This window comes from Bombus vancouverensis, unplaced genomic scaffold (genome assembly GCF_051014615.1).
Source record: "Bombus vancouverensis nearcticus unplaced genomic scaffold, iyBomVanc1_principal scaffold0051, whole genome shotgun sequence".
NCBI lineage: Eukaryota > Metazoa > Arthropoda > Insecta > Hymenoptera > Apidae > Bombus > Bombus vancouverensis.
The window spans coordinates 65,724-72,260 of record NW_027468942.1 but is presented as its reverse complement, the minus strand read 5'-3'; the positions used below and the strand labels follow the sequence as shown (position 1 = coordinate 72,260).

Sequence of the window (6,537 nt, the reverse complement as noted above, 5' to 3'; positions counted from 1 at the left end):
GTTCCATAAATATCATTGTGTAAAAAACGTAAAGTTGGATTTTCTTATTGTGGAGATAAGAAACAGCTCAAACTTACATTGTTTTGTACGTTACAAATTATAGGCTTAAAATGTACGAAATGTAACTTTGAAACGACACTAATTTTTTACGCACGATAAACCTCCACGACTTAGGTATGTAAAGATGATAAACGTATATTAATTCTATTAATTTGGTAATAATAAACCAACTTTCTGAGAAGTTCTGTAAATTTCGTTTCTGTTGTATCAAGAGAATAATGGAATATTCCACTTAGATCGTATACTTCTTGTATGTACATACAAAATTTTCCGGCTAATCTAAAACACTTCATAAGATAGAGAGCTTCTGGAAATTCGGACACAGAGAGTGCATAAAATACAAGATAAGTCTCGTGTCTTTCAAAATTATTTTTTATTCGCTAAAAACGTCCTGTGTACTCATGCAATCACATGCAACCTTGAAACTTCACTTATTTTTTATCACTTTCCAATTCAATACACTGTTTCTGCATTTTTGACTATATGTAAGAGAAATTTCCATTCAGCCAAAGGTGTACTTACAGATTATAGATTCCTATACGACTCTCGGTAAAAATTTATCCGCACTCCAGATAGTTAAAACTTCTGTCGACCGTACTGATCCATCTGCACTCTTCGTATGACGTCAATATCTGTTCAGTGCTGCTGCGTAGGTTTCATTGTGTTACGTCGATTCGTTTGTGACCGTTGCGCGAGTAATAGCGCTTTGCAATGGTGATTTGCAGGAAAACAGTGCAGGATGCTGTGATTCGTTTCTTGTGGTCGGAGGTTATATTTGATGCCTATATTTATCAAAGATTTAATGCACATTATGGAGAAAGTGTTTTGTCACGAAGTGTGTTTGAATGGGCACAAAAGTTCAAAGAAGATCGCACAAGTGTTATGAAAAAACAGCTGGACGCCCGTCCACATCCACGATGACAACATTGAACGTGCTCATGAACTTATGCTCTATGGAATAGACGAGTGACGCTGGATAATGTGGCAAATCATTTGCAAATCAGCCACGGCTCTGCTTATGCAATAGTGCACGACAGATTTGGGTTTTAAAAAGTTTGTGCGAGATGGATGCCGAGAAAGCTGATGAAAAGGTGAAGACGACGATGCATTCGTGGTTCGCAGCTCAGCCCAAAACATTTTTTAATGAGAAAATACGAAGGTCCTTCAGCAAATGGACAAAGTGTATACAGAAATTGAGTGATTATGTCAAAAAATGATGTATGTCTTTTTTGACAATTGCTTAAAATAAATTCTATACCGACAGAGCGGGTAACTTTTTACTCACCCTCGTAAGACACTTAAATTTCCAATCTATTATGATGAATAAAAGAGCTTATACTATTAAATCTAATTGTATTTTGTTGCATGAGAGTACACGTGTATGTGATGTACATTACCTTTATATCCCCTTGAACGCTTCAATATTGCGCATATATACTATATTTTGTACAGCTTCTATAAAATTTTGTATGTTTGTTTAGGCTGTTAATCTAGAGGCTGGAGTACAAAGAAGTGGCACAATGATGTGGGCTGATGACATTTATAATTATCAAGGAATCACCCCTACATTCGCTCAGGTATATATCGTTGACTATAATGTATTTAACATATATGATTGTTAGAATATTAATAATTAATTTTTAATTCTATCAGAATTTTAATGAAACTGTCCCTTGGGAAGGAAGAACTGATACCTTGATATCACGGTTTATACATCCTATATGTACGACAAATTTTAGAACATTATATAACGAAGAACCAGATCGTCGTGGCCATGTGATGTGAATAAAAGGACTTGAATTTGATGATATTTTTATAATGTTAGATAACATAACTAAGTATCTTCACAGTAAGATAGGATGACATGGTTTACATGATCTTAATGTTGTTCACTTGAGTGATGATATTATAAGGAAAAGTGTAATATCACAGGTAGGATGATTCATAATTTAGAACTACTAACTCATGTATGTATTAAAAATTAAAGAAATATATTAAATTTTATAGGATATTTATGTTTAGTAACCAGTAATTCAGAGATTGGTATTCATGGTTACTATAACGAGGCTGTAGAAACGCACCCTTTCTTCTTTGCAAATGGTCCTGTATTTATGTCTAAGTCGAAACTGGAACCTCTGAATAATTTAGATTTATTCTTGTCATTTTCTAAAATACTTATCTACAGTATACCATAAGGAATGTTACCGTATCACACCTAATCAAGTGCCTTAAGAAACATCAACAGGATATCACAGTAATCCCTTATCGACTGATATGTAAGTAAAAGTTATGTGTCATTGTTATACACAGTTATGTGTTAGTGTTATACACAGTTATTTATCATTTTCTATTAATTCAGTTGTAGCCACTACAATATCTATGACACCGGTAGTAATTATAAGATCAATAATGATGTTCTATAAGAGGAAATGATGATTAGGAACAAAAACTTACAGGTAAGTCAAAGTATATGTTATTTGCCATTTGAAAAGAAAGTTACTAACTTAGAATTTTTTGATAAATAATAATTGTGCAAAATATATTGGATTTCAAATTTGTCAAAAATTGAAATTTAAGAAGCATTGTAATAATATAACATTAATATTTTGATTTTTCAGGAGATATCATGCGGTGGATGGATAATATGTAAAAAATATTAAGCAGTATATGAATTTTCATATTGCGTAGAGATAACAAAATGAATTTTAAAAAATGTCGACATGGTAATAAGAAATAGCATCATGATAAAGAATATATAAACACAGTTTCATTTTTTATAAATAAAAATTTGTTGTTCCAGATTTTGAAATATAGTGAAACGTTTAATTAGTATCTTAATATCTTTAAATAATTATTATTTTAGAATCAATTGTAATTGTATCATACGTACTTTCGTGCAAGAACATATGTAATTTTGAAGTAGTTATTATTAGGAAATTGTTAGACGCGAACAGTATGCGAAAAGTTAGTATGCAGTGTAATAATTATCAATCAAAACACAAGAATTAAATTCTTGAGGAAAAAATTTCCGGAATTTCTTATTTACATGATTATAAAGAAATCCATAATAAAAAGGAGCTGCTTTCTAATACTTCTCTTCCTTGTAGTGCCTACGTTAATAATAACGAGGTTCGACTTTTTGTTTTTAGAGGGATACTGGAAAATTTGAAAGTACAGTACCATTGGGAAGAAAATCACGATATTGAAAACGATATTTGCAAGTAAATTTCCAAAAAATCTGTTTTCAAATTTTCGCTTTCTATTTCACATTAAAAGAAAGGGCTGCCTTCTTTCTCTGAAGACAAAACAAACATTCTGAATCTCGTATCAATGAATGATGTCAATAAGTTATTTTTCTTTTCAGATTGAACAATATTCCAGATTTATTCATAATTTCATACTACGCGAAGAATAGACTTTCATAGGTATATAAAGGAAATATTAAGTATAGGGAAACTCTTTTTCGTTGTAGGTGACATATGCTTCACGGTTGAACACATGTATTTTTGAACACATATAAATGAAAAAGTACTCTTATGGAGAAAAAGAATTGATACCTTCGATTGACATTAGATAATGTATATAAACTTATGAACAATCACTATCAGTTTGTATTTTAGGTGCACACGCAGATTTGTTGGAGTTCTTATAAAATGTACATCCTGTACCAACGTTTTATTCTTCCAAATTTTACGATACTATGTCTCATATAATAACTATATGGATTAAACGTAATATAAATGATCCGAAAATAGACTCGAACGACATTAATTGTCTTTCTATTTATATCAATATCGAAAATACAAGTAAAGCTGGAACAATAGTATGCAAGAATGGACTATTTATTATTTTAAACCAAATCATAGCATATTCAGAATGCACAGTATTATCATGAAATGTAAATGAATCAGTTGTAAACGAACGATTTTACTGTAAAATCGTTGCCTCCTTTTTTTCATCTGAAATATAGCAGCAATGAGTACATTCTTTTAATATATAATAAAACGAGATATCTTTATAAAGTTACATATGTCATCACTGGTAACTGTTATCTCGTATGACACCAAATATACCGTTAGTATGGAATGATATTTTTATGAAGATATACTTTAATGATAGATTTTATGAATGAAACGTTATATAAGAAAAATTATCTCTTGTTATTCTATGATGTGTAGTAGCTAATGAAGATTAATTTTACAAAGTATTGGAGCAAAAGAGAATTAAAAAATTAAAAAGATCTAAATAAGATTGTTCGTGTGGCTTAATTATCTCAATTGTGGTACACCACTTGTTACATTCTAACTAATTAGCGCTAAACAATAACTTGCAAATATTAAAGATATTAACACCTTAATATTAACACCTAAAGGTTTTCAGGAAATTTTATAATATTTGATTATTGTATATCTAGTCATTGATTGATAAAATTTCTTGTATAAGCATAGATCGAGGTTGACGTCATACGCAGATTGCATATCATTGACAGGTATCGTTTTAATTTATTTTATGGCTAGAATCATTTGAATATTATACGAATAATTATTTCCATTCGAACGATTAATAAATCACGTACCTATAAAAGATATATTATGAAAAAGACGTGACGAAACAAAAAAATATTGGAAATTCCGTTGTCATTAGATCAATTATTTTTGCAATGATTTTTATTTCCATGTAATTACATATGAAATGGGTAATTCATTAACATCTCCTCGAATCGAATATAATTCGTTACACTTCACAACGATTCAAATAATGGACGGGAAATATATAATAACTTTCCTGTCCTTGCGTTAAAATAGTACTGTACAAATCAGATGATACAGGAAATACCCAAAAAACCCAATTACATCCACATTGCATGACAGCACACTTGCAATGGATTTTTGTGATTTCAATGTCACAGACAATGACACAACTAATCAGAACACGTTCGAGGCTATAGACATTGAAATTACCGCGTGTTTAATACGTTTAAAGCATAAATCTAAATTTCACGCGATTATTTCTTTGTACATTGTGAAACTCTTAAATTATCTTAATCGAATAAATAATCCTAATGTAATAAAACATCTTGAAATAGACCTAGATATCTGAAACAGAAACTCGAAGGATAAGAAATCCTAAAAGGTACTAATCCTAAAATAACAAACTCCTAAATAATAAACAAGTGATAAAACCTGTTATAAATAATAAAGCTTACCTGGAATAATCAAATCCTAACTAATCGAAAATAAAATAAGGCAAGCAATTCTTAATCTTTCAAGTAATTTTTCCGAAAACACAGAAAGATAGAGAAATTAAAAAGACGCAGCACAAATTGCAGCACAATGAAAGTTTCAGAGCGATGAATACGATCGTATTAAACTAAATAATTTTCAAAAGTGAAATTACACTGAAACGTATATCGATGATATTTGTCATTTCTACGATCTGTTTCGCTTGATCGTGTTTCTTTTCTGATGTAAATTCAATTTATAATACGAACTAAGTTTCCTTTATTATTATTAGTTCTGCGTCTTTTTAATTCGTCACTTCTTTTATTTCAGAACAATGACGGGCTCCAAGATGCTGTTCGGATGTTTGGCGTTAATTGCTTTTCTGCATCCATTAGTTCACGTTTGTACTTCGAGTAGTACAGCTCAAGGTTTGTACTTCGAGTTGTCTTTTTCCATGCACTTCAAATTCCAATACGATCTGGTCACGTGGCCTTCGTACAATTTCGAAATTTTATACCTGTTTGGTAATCGTCAATGAAAAAAGAAGTTATGCGTGACCTCAACACATTGAAACAATTTTTATGATTTTTTATTTGCCGGTTGGTCAGCAAGTTAATGGAAAAATTTCACTTAACTATTCGCGTTAATTTCTTCGGTTTAACTTTTGGGAAATGCTTCGTTAGCTTCGGGAATATTCCAACGATTCGTTTTACGTACAAAATAAGCATGATAAATATTACATCGCGATAATGTAATATCGGAATATATTAAAGGTGTAATTTTGTCCGATTAATTATAATTTATTAATAATGGATTGAAAATACAGATATTAGTTAGACAGAGAAACGATGTTTGATTAACAGGAAAACTAAATGCAACGCTCGTATTTACAACAAATAACTTGACAACTATTTGGTAACTCTCTCTCTCTCTCTCTCTCTCTCTCTCTCTCTCTCTCTCTCACTAGCAACTCTAACACTCGACAACACTCGCAACTCAATTCTAACGACTCTATGCTTCGACGTCTCGATCAACTCTGATTCTCGCAACACGCACACTTTTCGATTCGCCTTGGATAGCGAAACCGTCCTTCTTCTAACGCGTTTTTAAAACGCGATGGCGCTATCACTTTCTAAAAGCGTCGTCTTTACATTTCCGATGGCCACGGGCACATCCGACTGCCAGATATACAATGTATTATAAGAGTATCATTACCATACTTTTCATGAAAAGAGCAATTTTTCTTGATAACTAT

At 31.3% G+C, this 6,537-nt stretch overlaps 1 long non-coding RNA gene across 1 annotated transcript; it reads left to right on the top strand.

Moving 5' to 3' along the window:
* The first annotated feature begins 1,709 nt into the window (after positions 1 to 1,709).
* LOC143304720 (uncharacterized) lies at positions 1,710 to 2,517 on the top strand. The gene is made up of 3 exons (XR_013061377.1): positions 1,710 to 1,992; positions 2,068 to 2,336; positions 2,420 to 2,517. It is a non-coding gene; the product is annotated as an uncharacterized LOC143304720 (long non-coding RNA).
* Positions 2,518 to 6,537: the final 4,020 nt, after the last annotated feature.